The following is a 13,444-nucleotide window of genomic DNA, read 5'->3' as shown; positions in this document are numbered from 1 at the left end:
CCAGCCCAAGGCAACCACACATCTACTTTCAGTCACTATGTATTTGCTTATCCTGGACATTTTGTATAAACTAAATCATTCAATACATGGTCTTTTGAGGACTTCTTTCCTTAGAACAGTATTTTTGAGGTTCATCAATCTTGTATCATATGTTTCAACATTCATGTTGTACCAGTACTTCATTTTTGTTCTCAAAGCAGAATTGATGATTGGACTGATTTCCATTTTCATTTTTTAATATGTATCTGTTAGTGTTTAGACATACTGGAAAGGGACAATTGTGTAGATAACATAAGTTTTACAAGTTTGTGTACAAATTATCTGAATATTCACAATAGAGAGTTTTATTAAAATAATTTGGGGGGTACTTAGTTTGATTGATTGATTGATTGATTGATTGATTTTAAATGGAGGTTCTGGGGATTGAACCCAGGACCTCCTGCATGCTAAACACACACTCTAACACTGAGCTGTCCCCTCCCCGTGAGAGGTTTTGTTTGTTTTTTGTTTTGGGTTTGTCTTTTTCAGTTTATCTTTTTTTTTTTTAAATAGAATATGTTATTTTTCTCCCGTATATTTACAAGGTCAAACATCTTCTTGGGTACTTATTTTCAATTTGCATTTCTTTTTCTGCAAGTTACTAGTTTATCTATTGCCCACTTTCTACTGGCATTTTAACCTCTTACTAATTTACAGAACAGTTCTGTGTGTTCCAGATATATTTACACTGTTAACTGGTCTCTTTCCCTCTGTAAGTGATGCTTGTCCTTCTAACTTTATTCACAGTGTCTGTTCTTAAATACAGGTATTAAATTTGGCGTCAAAACTATCTTGTTGCCAAGACATGGAAGCAACCCAAATGTCCATCAACAGATAACTGGATAAAGAAGATGGGGTACATCTATACAATGGAACACCAGTTAGCCACAAAAAACAAAATAATGCCATTTGCAGCAACATGGATGGATGTGGAGATCATCACTCCAAATGAAGTAAGTCAGAAAGAGAAAGAAAAATTCCATATGATATCACTCATATGTGGAATCTTAAAAAAAAAAGAGAATACTAATGAACTCATCTACAAAACAGAAAGACTCCCATAGTAAACTATCTTACGGTTATAGGGGGAAACAGGACGGGAAGGATACATTTGGGAGTTTGAGATTTGCAAATGTTAGGCACTATATATAAAAATAGATTTAAAAGGAAAATTTCTTCTGTATAGCACAGGGAACTATATTCAATATCTTGTAATGACCTTTAATGAAAAAGAATATGAAAATGAATACAAGTATGTATAAGCATGACAGACATTGTGCTGTACACCAGAAACTGAAACACTGTAACTGACTGTACTTAAGTTAAACAAAAACAAAAACAATCTATTGTTTCCATATGACTTCTGTTACTACTTGAACTGTAATAATTGAGTGCTTCCGGTTGGCTCTTTGTGTGTGTGGGGGGGTAAAGCTCAGTCTTTCACTTGTCCCGCTGCCAGGTATTAAATGTACCTCACACTAATCTTCATACACATTGATGGCCTTTCTTAGAACCCTTGCTCTTCTTTGTTCTTTCCATTAAACTGTCATCACATTCGCGCATGCTGTTAGCCAGTTTACCGCCATGTTGTCAATGATGTTTCTTGCTGCCGTGAAAAGTCATAAATGCTGTTTACTCTTATAAGCTGTTAGTTGGTTTCTGACAGCACCGGGGCCCAGGGATACTCGCTCCAGTATCTGCGCCCCTTGCTGTATGATTTAATGGCGCTCTCCCCTGTGCGGGGTGACCGATTCCCCCCCCGCCCCCCCCCCCCACGTTGGGCGTGGCCATGTCCCTGCTTCGGCCAATGGGCAGCAAGCAAGGTGTCCCGTTGCCGGCGGCGCGGGGGAAGCTTGCTCTGAGGAAAGGTCTGCCTGACGAGCCCGCGCTGCCCCGGGGAAGCGTCTGAGCGCGGGCGGGACGCTCAGGTCAGTCAGCAGCCAGAGAAGCACCACCAACAGAAACAGCGTTTGCTCCCTGCCCGACGCTGTTCCAAGTGTGTTTCACACCTCAGCTCATTGCGTCCGCTCACCTAGGAGGCAGGTAGGGTTATCCTCCCGTACAGACGGGGAATCCTTCGAGTCCGCGCACTTAAATAGGTGGAAAGCTCAAGTGCCACGAGGGGGAGGGCGAGGCCTGCGGAAAGGCGGGCAGACGCCTTTTTCAGTTTATCTTATTCCTCTATCTTATTCCTTATTTTCCATGTATGGACATAATATGATTAATATCTGAGGAAAAAGTTACTCACAATAGTTACTTTGCTATTAAAAAAATCAAAGTATTTTCCTGTCTCATAATTTGAGCATGTTTATCAATTTCTCTGATTAATTTTAACTCTGCTAGCACTTGGAATGGAAAAGTTTTAAGGTTTTTAAAAGTATTTTTAATTCACTTTTCTGACTTTGTCATTTGCCATAGTGATGTACCGAGGTAGGATGGAAAAAAAATAATACCAAAGTAAGACACTGTTAAAAAACAGAACAAAAAAGAGAATACGAACTTTTTCTGCTGTAGCCTTCCGGTTTCTTTTGAGTACTACCTTGTTGTCGTTAAAATGTCCCAACCGTTTTCAAGTATGATGAGAATATGGTTGAAATCCTATAAAATAAGAAATGTTTTAAATAAGGACTACTGGGTTCTATAGTGAAAATGTATGTCTCTTTATTCAATTATATGTTTGCATTTCTTTACATTGGCCTAAGATTCTTCAGCCCTTATGTTACGTGGTAATTGTTTATAATCTGTTTTATTTTACCATTTGTTTGAGGCATTAACGGCTCTTGGCTATTATCTTTTCTTACTTAATGGAACGTTTCTTTACAGATATTAACTGACCCCTACTTTAGTATTTTCTTCATCTGTCCTTAAAATAACCATATTATTCATTTGCCCTATAGTTGCTAGAAAGATAATTTAGCATTTGCTACAAATGCTTTCTAGCTTTTGTGGCTTTGGGCACCCTATTTCATAATAATTGAACCTGTTGTCCCTACAATCCATAGAATAAGAAACCTATTACATTGAAAGTAAGTTACTATATTGAAAGAGCTTGGGATTGAGTCGGTCTGAATGCCTGCCACCTACCTTTCTAGCTGTGTAGCCATGGAAGAATCTCTCTGAGCCTCAATTTCTTCATCTCCGAGGGAGAGCTAACATCATTTCTCTTATAGTGTTAGTGAGAGGAATAACCAAAATAATGCACTTAAGTCAAAATGTAGCTTTTGGATATAGTGAGTGTTCCACAAATATTATTTGATTCATTTTGGTTGAATACATTATTCCTTTTCCTGGTGTGTTTTGTTTTACCTTCCTTTTTCTCAATGCCTTATTTTACATTGTTTTCAAATTTATGCTATCTTATTAACTTGGAGCCATGTTTCAGTTTCACTGTTATTATGGACTAAAGCAGTGGTGATTATTAGGAAGTATTAGATGGAATAGAATCGTTTTCTTTTGACTTCCAATTAATCTACATTTCAAACTCAATAGACATAGCTTAGAAGCTGTGACCAGTTTTCACTTCTGGAACTTGTACTATGGAGCAAATTTAGTGACTCTTTTGGTCACCTAAAATCGTGGCCATTGTTAGAGAAAGTGATATAAATTCAAAGTTTTTGGTCTACCTGATTTTTTAAAGGTTTGTCTTCTCATTTTGTTTCATTGTACCAGCCACTTCCCAGAATAAGTTTCTCAGTGCCTTTGCATATTGATAGTACTGTTGTCTGTCTTCACTAGTCTGTTCAATGTACTGTGTCACTGTGTTAAATGAACAGTTAACAGTTGCTCTGACTGTGAAGGTTATTTTACAAACGTGGCTTCTAGCAACTTCCATGTCAACAATTCTTTTCTCTATGAATTCTTTCTCTCTGCATTCATTTTCTTTATGCAGACTTTTGGCCCTCAGAGCTTCTGCAGATGCAGTAAAAAGAAGTGCTGATAGGAGAGACCAAAAAACAGCACACCCCTCCCCTGCAAAAAAAAATCCCCAAACCCTGAAAGAAATCTCTATAGTGGCAGCTCCAGAGAAGCCAAGAAATCAAGAACAGTGAGGATCATTTTTTCCCATTCTTCTTCATATCATCTCCAAAGGGAAGAAGAGAAAGGAATGATGGTGGTAGGGGAGGCTTGTTGGATTTATTCAAGGCAATGTTTGGGTCGTAAAGACTCATCAGGGGCTTGCAATTTGACAATCAAGCAGGAATTCAGAAAAAGTCTCCTTATTTATTTGCTGTTAAGTCTGAAAAAACTGATATGTGCAATATATGTTACCTTTGTATAATACTTATGATAGTCAAAATGCTTTCACTTACATTTTCTTATTTGATACTAGAATCAAGGTAGGCTGTGGTTGGTATATTTCCAACATTTTATAACATTAGGAAACTGAAGCTTAGAGGTGTAATGTGACTGGCCCCCTTTCTACTACAGTTTTCTGTCTTCCATAGTGGAAACTTATTGTGAAATAGTATCTACCATGGCCAAGTTTTCCCATGATTCCATCTCATCTCCTGTGCCAGTTTTTCTTTTTCTGCCACTACTGTGATCGAAGGAATATATTGGTCTTCGAGGACACTTCTCTGTAGCTGGGCGACTAACTGACTTGGAAAGTAGGCAAGTTCTTCTCATTTCTTTGTCATTTCTTTGATTGTTCTCTCTTTCACAACTCTCTCTCCTCTTTCCCACCATGGTGCCTCATATCCCAACTGAAGAATCTATTTCTGATAAATGATTACCTTTTTAGTGTAGGATAATAAAACATGTAAAATTTTGGGAAATATCTTTAACTTAAAAATGGCATTTAGGGTGAGTTCCCAGATGTGAAATTTCGGAGATTGAAGTTTTGTAAATGAGGGAGACAGTTTTGGGTACCAGGGATTTCTTGGAGCACTCAGATTTCCCAACTGAGGGGAGTGTCACTTGGTTTACACAGAACACCAGCTCATCATTCAGCAATTATGAGCTGGGGTGCCATATATAAGGATCTGAATGATTCTGCTTAATGTTTGAAGCCACTTGTCTTGCATTGCGGGTACATCTCTGGTAGTGGGATTGTTGAGAAACTATGGAATATACCTTACAATAATGGGAATGCATTGTGAGAGTGTGACAGAGACAACCCCTCCTCTGCAGCCATAGTAAGTACTTGGTGTGCACCCCATGTAACTTAATGTAAACTTTATGTTACAGCCAGTTATTGATAATCACTGAAATGGGGATGCCTTGAGTTTGCATTTCATAGCCTTTATCTCTGTTGTATTCCTGTGCCACCAGTTCTGTGTCATTGTTAGGTTATGATGAAATCCTGTTAGAAGTTTCCAAAAAATTCTTGAAACATTGATTATTAATTGGTCAATTAAATATTTTAAATAACAAAGCTGACATATTATTTTGAAAATTTTGGTGCTTTTATTTTTGTTCCTCTGTGGGCTTTTGCACTTTACCATAAGGGTGGGTCATAGAGACCATGAGAGTTGGTCACAGGGATACATAATCGAAGTCTGAAAGAGGCACTTCTAATAAACTTCCAGTAAAATTTCTCTCCAGAATGAACGTGCCTGAGAATTTTTATAGCAGCAGAGAAATGCCCTGGTACAATGATACAGCGGTTTGTGACTAGTAGGAGAGCTTATGATGGTAGGTCCCACAGAACTGTCAGAACCCACTTGAAGTAAGCATAAGGATATACTTGGCCACCTGCTATAGAGGTGGGACTCGAGAGTCTCTGAAGAGTCAGTACAGATGTTACATATGGTCATTTACTGTCTAGACGAGTGCAACTAAATATTTATTTTTCAGTGCTTTTTTTTTTTGATTGTCAAGCTACTTTTACCACCAACCTCCTCCTTGTCTACTTCTCCCTCCCCTCCCCACCTCTATTAATTAGTGCAAATTGTATTTCCAAAATAGGAAACTCTGTTGTGTGAAATCGGCTTCTTACTGTTAAGAACAGAGCCATCTCAATCCAGTGGGGGAAGTAGTGCCCATTTAACTTCAGAGATTCCTGGGTGCTTGCTAGGCGAGCAGGTCAAGGTCACCACTAGACAGGAGGGTGGATGATCCGGGTTAGACTTAAAGCAAGGTTACTTGAGGTAGGGCTAGGGTTGGTTGGGGACAAAGCTGGTAGAGTTGGAAGGGATCTAAGAAGTGGGAGAAATAAAACATAAACTCTCTTTCATCAGTGGTGGCAGGTGAATCTTTTTCATAAGACACTGAAAGTAGCCTAAAATGAAGCTTCCCAAGAGGTTAAAAAAATTACAAAATTGTAGGGACAAATATCGTCATACTGTGTTTTAAATGGTTTCCTTTTGTATACTATAAGTACTAAGCCACATACATGAAAAGCTTCAAATATATATTAATTTTACTTAAAGTATTTTATGTAAAACATTTACTTAGAACACAGACATGGCTGTCTATGTCAGGGAAAAATATTAATGTAATGGGAATTAGCAAAGTAGGTCATATTTGACACACAGTAAAGATATTTTTAGCTCTCACAAGGTTCAAGGCAAAAATTTCAGGCTAAGTGGGGCAGGTATGAAATAAAAATAAACTGGAGTTATTTTCCTTATTGTCTGTCTTCAGAGGACTGTTTTCTTGACCAAAAGAGCATTTTCAACTTGCTTATGCTGAGTTGTTCAAGAGGACAAAGAAGTATGGCAAAGGTCACCATGCTGGAGGTATTTCCACATAGATTAAGCCTCTGCAGTGAGCTTCATACCACATTGTCTAAACACAGTGCTCCAGCTTTCTCAGGGTTTTCCTTGAGGGTCTGTGCACACAGTTTGATGGCTTGCTTTTATTCTCCTGAGTCTGCTCCCTCTTCTGAAAAAATGAGGGAACAGGATTTACTGAGCCCGTGATCCTCTACTGTGTCTGTAAATTGGATTCTTCTGTTGTCCAAAGCCTCATCTAGGAGGTTCAGATTGGTATTTCTGGCGTCTTGCAGTTTGTACCTTACCAGGTGATTCTCATGTGTCGTTAAGGTCTGGGACTACTTGACTAACTGATACCTTATCCCTGAGACATGGCTGTGGATTTGGCTCAGAGAGAAGCCAGGATCACCTGGGGGGGCACTTTACTGCATTTTTTTTTTTTTTTTTTTGGTAAGAATTTACTAGTGAGACTGAGATTAGAAGAGTCTGGCTTTCTGACTTGGTAACCCCCTTAGTCTAGCTCGCTAATCAGTTCATTATCACCATTTCGTGACATGACATTCCTGGCACAAAGCCTTTGATTTATGCTTGTTTGTATGAATAAAACAAGTGCCCTTTAGTTAGAAATTAAGGAGTTTTATATTCATGTAAATTGGCTTAGGGTTGGGAAGGGAGGACTGCCATTGCTCTGGTAATATTTCTGATTAGAAATGGAGTTCTGGTTAGGGTCTGGGATCTGGGCCAAGAGAATGTGTGATCTTCTCTTCATCTTCCCTTCTGGCACTACTTTGTAGGGAAAAAAAAAAAAGAACTTGCTTTGGGTGATATGTTCAGTTGGTGGCAGCAAAGTTCTATTACAGAAAATTCCTAGAGGCGCTTGTCTTAGATATTTTGAAAAGAATCAGAGGGAACAAAGCAACTTGTATAATGACATCCATGTTTTCTGTTAACCTGTAGAGATGTAAATATATTGCATGTGCTCAGGGAAAGGAAAAGTATGTAAAAGGAAGCTTTCTTGCTGTCTCTGTCTAAATATAATCCCCTAAATATGTTCTTTGTTTCCAAATCCAGAAGTACTGTAGCATCAGCTTCAGATGAAACTTGTTTAGTCAGGTCGTAATCCAAAAAGGTGGGCATGTTAGGATTTATTGTTGATTGTCATGTAAATTTATTAAAATAGGAGCTTTGATCTTGAAGTACATCCAAACAAGATTAATGTTTTAGCACCTAGAGAAATCAAGTTTTTGATGCAGTGAATGGATAAAGAAGGTTTTATGATTTTACATTGGCAAGGATAAAAATTCAGCATTTGAAAAGCTATTTTAGAATTTTAGTTTAATGGAAACCATAAGAAGTGCCGAAGAACATTAGGTGGTATCTGACTAATGTATTGACTAGAAAGATTTGCGAGCAATAAACAGATGGAAATAAGTGAGCAAAAATGAAATGATAATTGGAAAACTAGTACTGTGGATAGATAGTGACATTTTATGGTTTGTGCCCACAGTTTTCTGCATATGCCCTGGTGGTGGGATTAATCATTGTGTCTGTAAAACTGGGTGTTAATTCAGGAGCAAATAAATAATTGAACCCTAAACTGGCCCACAGATTGCCTTGTAGTTGTGCTACTAACTTTAAGGGATTATCGTCCCAAATGATTCATGCTTTTGGAGACACTCTCACCAATACTAACACCATCACTGTTAGATGTTGGGGTGGGAGGGAAAAACCATATGTAAATGGAGAAAATGGAGACCCAGGGAGGGGCTCCAACAACACTGCTAATAAGTTATCAGGAGAATACTGACCTCCTAATGATAGACTACCAACCAGAAAAGTGGTTAAAATGTGGAAACATTCAAGGTTTGCAACTTAAGTCATGAATATAAATGTTCTGATGTGATGCTTTTATTATAATACTAAGCATGAAAACATCATACGATTACTAATATCTCTTAAGTTCAGACTGTAATCCTTTTAAATCTTTTTTAACACTGTTTTGATTACAGAAAGATTTTTCAGAAATGATTTTGTGTTTTCCTATAAAATTTTTTACTTACCTTGATAATTATGTTAAAGTTGATTAAAAGTTAAAAAATGTTAGATGATTATTTCTTAACTTCAAAGTACTTGAGTGTTGAAATAGTGACTTGTACGAAAAAAAGTAAGTTATCCAATGTGAGCTTACGTCAGATAGACACCATCAAAGTTGAATATTCTAGGTTAAAATTTCAAAGGAATTTGGAATGGTACCATGTAAATGCCATTTAAAATAATGGGATTTCCCAAACTGGAAATACCATTCCATGTGCACAGTTTTGAAAATATGTCCTAAAAAAATACTCTTTCTGTCCCTGCCATCATATTGTCAGTCAGATCAAAGTTTGTTTCTTTTTCATCTTTCAGTTTTGAAAATATAGAAAGGCAACAGAATATTGTGAACATAAACTTTTTACTCATGAGGAATTTATAACTAGATAATAGAAAAAATTGCAAGGAGTTTTGTAAATGAGATGCCTCTTTTTATTAAAGCTGATTCTAAAAAGAATTTGCTGGATACAATTTCCTATTCAAACACAGAAATTGATTATTTCATATACTTGTTGAAATTGATATGGTAGTTACCTAGTTTCAGGATGATTTCAGAAATGGACTCTCCAATGTGAATCAATAGACACAATTAAATGTTGAGTGTTCCAGGTTAAAATTGCAAAGTTTGGAATGTAGAATCACCTTAGGAAATTCTGGTTTGGGTGGCCCTGATATATACACATATACATGTACATGTACATATTTGCACATGTATGTATATATATATAAAATTATGACTGATTCTAATAAACAACAGGGTTGAAAACCACTGGCCCATTGCTTTTAGAGGAGGTGCCATGGCCAGTGACCAGGGCCCTCCATCAATTGGTTAATTTCCCTGCTGCTCTGCTGCTGAATTGTTGTCTATATAATTAAGAAATGGGACTATCTGAGAGTGTAGGTTGCAGACAGATAAGGAAGCTTTTTCTACATTTTTTTCTTCTGCATAGTCTCTCACTTCTTCCCCTCCTCCCATAGCATGGGTTGTCTAACCTGTTCTGCCTTGCCTCTTCTCACCTTTATATTGTAAGCACACATATAACAGCGGTTCTGACTGGCTCATGATAGTCAATTGTTAAATTTTCATGAATTTTGTGAGCTGTTGTTAAACACAACCATTATCAAAAATTAAATTATATAAACTTATTTATAGTTATATAAGTTATATAAACTTACTTAATTCACATTAAAACAAAAGTATTCAATACTCAAAACTCATTACTTTCTAATTCTTGTATTACCTTTAATCAGTATCTCTGCTTTTGAGGTTATATATATATCAGTTGTCTGGTGGAAGAAACTACTGTCCATCTCTTCCAAATTTAGCCTTCAGTGATGTCATGTTGGTAGTTTGAAGTTGGTCAGGTAGTAGGAGTCTTTACACCACAGAAATCAGCAAATGGTGCATATTAGGATTTGATTTAGTGCCTTGTTAATTGTATAAGTTTAAAAAATGCTGGAGAAAATGTTAAGGCTGATTAAACAAAGTGTGTTATGACTGTAGTTATTAAATTGTGTATAACACAAAAAATGAGGAAATTTTCTTCCAGTACTCACAAACTATTATCCCGTTTAGCCAAGAAGTCACTCTCATTATTGATGAGTGAGTGAAGTTCCTGCATAGGCCTTCCTTGTTTCACTTTAGTCTTATCCTTCACGTAAACAAAATTGTCAGTTAACTTTTGTGCCCCAACTACACTCATTGGTAATGATGTGAGGGACTTCTTGGCTGAACTGGATAGTAATCAAGCATATATTCATAGTCTCATTTGTGACACTTTCATTGGCAATAGAATTATAAAAACTGGTAGTGGATTTTCAAAAAATGACATCTCACTGAAGATTTAGGTATGTGGAATTTATAATAAAGAATATTGTATATCTTATTATTATTTGTAAATTGTATATTACCTATCTCTTATACCAGCAAAATTTGTAATAGGGATGTATTGACATACACATCTTTTCCCAGAGAACTGGTTATTAAACATTTACAATCCTTGAAGCAGGGTGGGAAAGGTCACTTAGTTCAAACTTTCTACATTCAGATGTTGGCTAGATGGAAATTTAAAACGGTTCAACCTGGTTAGGTTTCATGCAAAGGTATATAGGTAGTTGTTAATATGTGATTTCTCTTCCAAAATTTTAATTTCCATTGCCCATGTATTAAATTGTACTATTAGAGATGTATTTCTTTGGGTTCTAATGCTTTTTGATCTCCTGAGTACTGATTCATAAATGAGAATGTTTTTACTGGGAATACCAGTTAAAACATACCTCATCCCCCTAACCCACTAAATCCTAACTGTAGTGTGGTCCAAAGAAAGTATATTTTTAATGTTTCCTAGACCAGATTTGGGAACTGTTGCTTGACTCTTGTGTTAAATTACTTTGTGCTCCCAGAGAAGCAAGAATGTAACTCAGCTGCTGCCATAGTCTATAGTTAGACACGATTAACAGATAGCAGAGACCAAGACCGTGTAGACACAGTCTTTCTCACCACCTCCCTCAGGCACCTGAAACTAAGCACGATAATGAATCTTGGCAGGATGCGTGCCAAGCACGGTCAGCTAACTGTAAGTGGAAATTCTCTAGACACTTACATTTAACTACCTGGAAAAATATTAGAAAGGAGTCTTTCCTATTCCCTTGTCCTTATTGCTCAGGCAGGAAATATGCTGTGTCTTCAAGTGCAGTGTTATGAAAATCAGGGATTGTTCATCCGTTTTGAGTCGGCCAGCTACATGGCTTCCCAGCATGCATGCCCATCTGTCCGCAATAAAAGCTTTAATTTTCTAGGCCTGTAGTTTTTACACAACTATGGGCAGAAAATGAAATGATCATGATTCTGTATATCTGGTTGGTCATTTTCAGTACATATTGTGCTTTTCTGAGGCTGGTACGGGGTCGTCTTAAGGACTTACCAGGTGTCCAGTCTAAGTCAATGAGAACAATCATTCTCTTTCTAACCCGACACATCCCGTTTGCCTGGAAATCAGCAGGTTTTCCTTCTAACCATCCAATTAATACCTAATTGCTTTTCTTCCAAGGAGAAGGTGAAGGTTGCTGAAACTACCAGATATGAAGTTTATCTAACTTTTACTTTTTAGACATAGGTTGAGAGTTGTAAAGGAAGGTTCATACCTGAAAATCTATTAAGAATGGATATGTAGTGTAAATATATATTTCTCATTTCTTTAGTGATTGGGCAGGAGTAATTAGCGATTTTTAAGGATAGAAATTAAGGCAAAATTCTATACCATGTAAATATCTCCTATATTAACTACCCAAAGGAAAACTGCATACATATATTTTACCCTTGAACATTTTAGTCATGTGTTTGACATAACAATTATTTTGATAACATTGTCTTGCCACTTTAATGCTTTTATCTGCAATCGTTATTAATTTATTTTACTTCATAGACTCTCAAAGAGTGGAGACTAATTATTCAAAGTCTTTTGTATATAGGATGACCATAGCATTTGGAAATGCAGATAATATTATTTTAATGTGCATTGTAATATAATATCAATAAGCTTTTTATTGTGTACTTGTGTTTCCAGACTTTGTGCTCACTTCTTATAACCAGGAGTAAATTACATGTAGAGGCTAGTTATGGCTAAAAGCAAGGAGAGGGTGTTTCCTTCCATTTCAAGGCAGCTGTCATTTGGCTAGGGCAGATAGTGGCCTTACCTGTATATTCTGTAGTTGCATCACCTATGAGTTTAAGGCAAACTTAGCAAGAAGGAGTAGGGAGAGAGAGAGAGGAGAGAGAGAAATGTAAATAGGGGTGAGTCCACCATTCTTCTCGGGTGGAAGTGTGAGGGGAGGTGTTAATCTGCTGTTCTTCCTCAGTTCTTTCATGCCTCTCATAGCGTTGGCTCCTACTGTGAGATTGTGATTCTGATATTTAATGTCAGTTACTTACTAATGCAGTTTTGACTCCAAACACAAGATAACTCTTTCATCTGATATCAAACCAAAAAAAGTAGTGTAGTCTACCCCTGGAAGGAAGACGGTGATTGATTTATTGAGGGATGGTATATTAATCTCCAATCTGGGTCTCCTAAGAGACTTTGAAGCATAATTTTGACTTTTTGTCTTATGAGTTATAAAAACCTAAAGCCTAACTAGGGGGAGGCAAGTCTACTGTTACTATTTTCCTTTTGACTAGTACATAGCTATAGTTAAGGACACTCAAAAATGAAGACAATTCTTAATCACTAGCCTCAAGAATTCTATATTGGTAGGATTTCTTGGGATAATTGTCTTTTTGGTGCCACTGTCAGGAACACATAGGATATCTGAGAGAAACAAATTGTTTTTCCATGTTGAACATAAGTAGGGAAGGAAATGTTGTAGCGAGAAGAAAGAGCACCATGATCACATGGGGGTATTAGGAGTACATGATGCATAGGATTGAAAAATAGACTTTAAAAAAATAGAAAGAGAAGCAGAAAAAAGAAGAGACGAAGGAGAGCGTGGAGTAAGCACAATAAGAGAGAGTTGCCAGCAGAGGCAGAATCACCGTTATCACATTTGCAGTGTCTCAGCACTGAGCTTGGTGTAATGGGGTGTGTGGTCCCTTTTAATATACAACTGTCTACAGTTTAGTACCAACTCAGTAGGAGAGAGAATTTGAGACATCGTGTGAC

The 13,444-nt window shown here is 37.1% G+C and overlaps 1 long non-coding RNA gene across 1 annotated transcript in view; it reads left to right on the top strand.

Moving 5' to 3' along the window:
* The first annotated feature begins 1,984 nt into the window (after window positions 1-1,984).
* The window catches only part of LOC140696909 (uncharacterized), a 381,987-nt gene continuing 370,527 nt past the window's right edge, over window positions 1,985-13,444 (top strand). The window contains exon 1 of the long non-coding RNA XR_012073565.1: window positions 1,985-2,082. This is a non-coding gene — a long non-coding RNA (uncharacterized lncRNA). The remainder of the gene's footprint in view (window positions 2,083-13,444) is intronic.

The sequence above is a fragment of the Vicugna pacos genome, chromosome 6 (genome assembly GCF_048564905.1).
Source record: "Vicugna pacos chromosome 6, VicPac4, whole genome shotgun sequence".
Classification (NCBI taxonomy): Eukaryota; Metazoa; Chordata; class Mammalia; order Artiodactyla; family Camelidae; genus Vicugna; species Vicugna pacos.
Note: the sequence above shows the minus strand (reverse complement) of the source record. Positions and strands in the feature narration are given on the sequence as shown.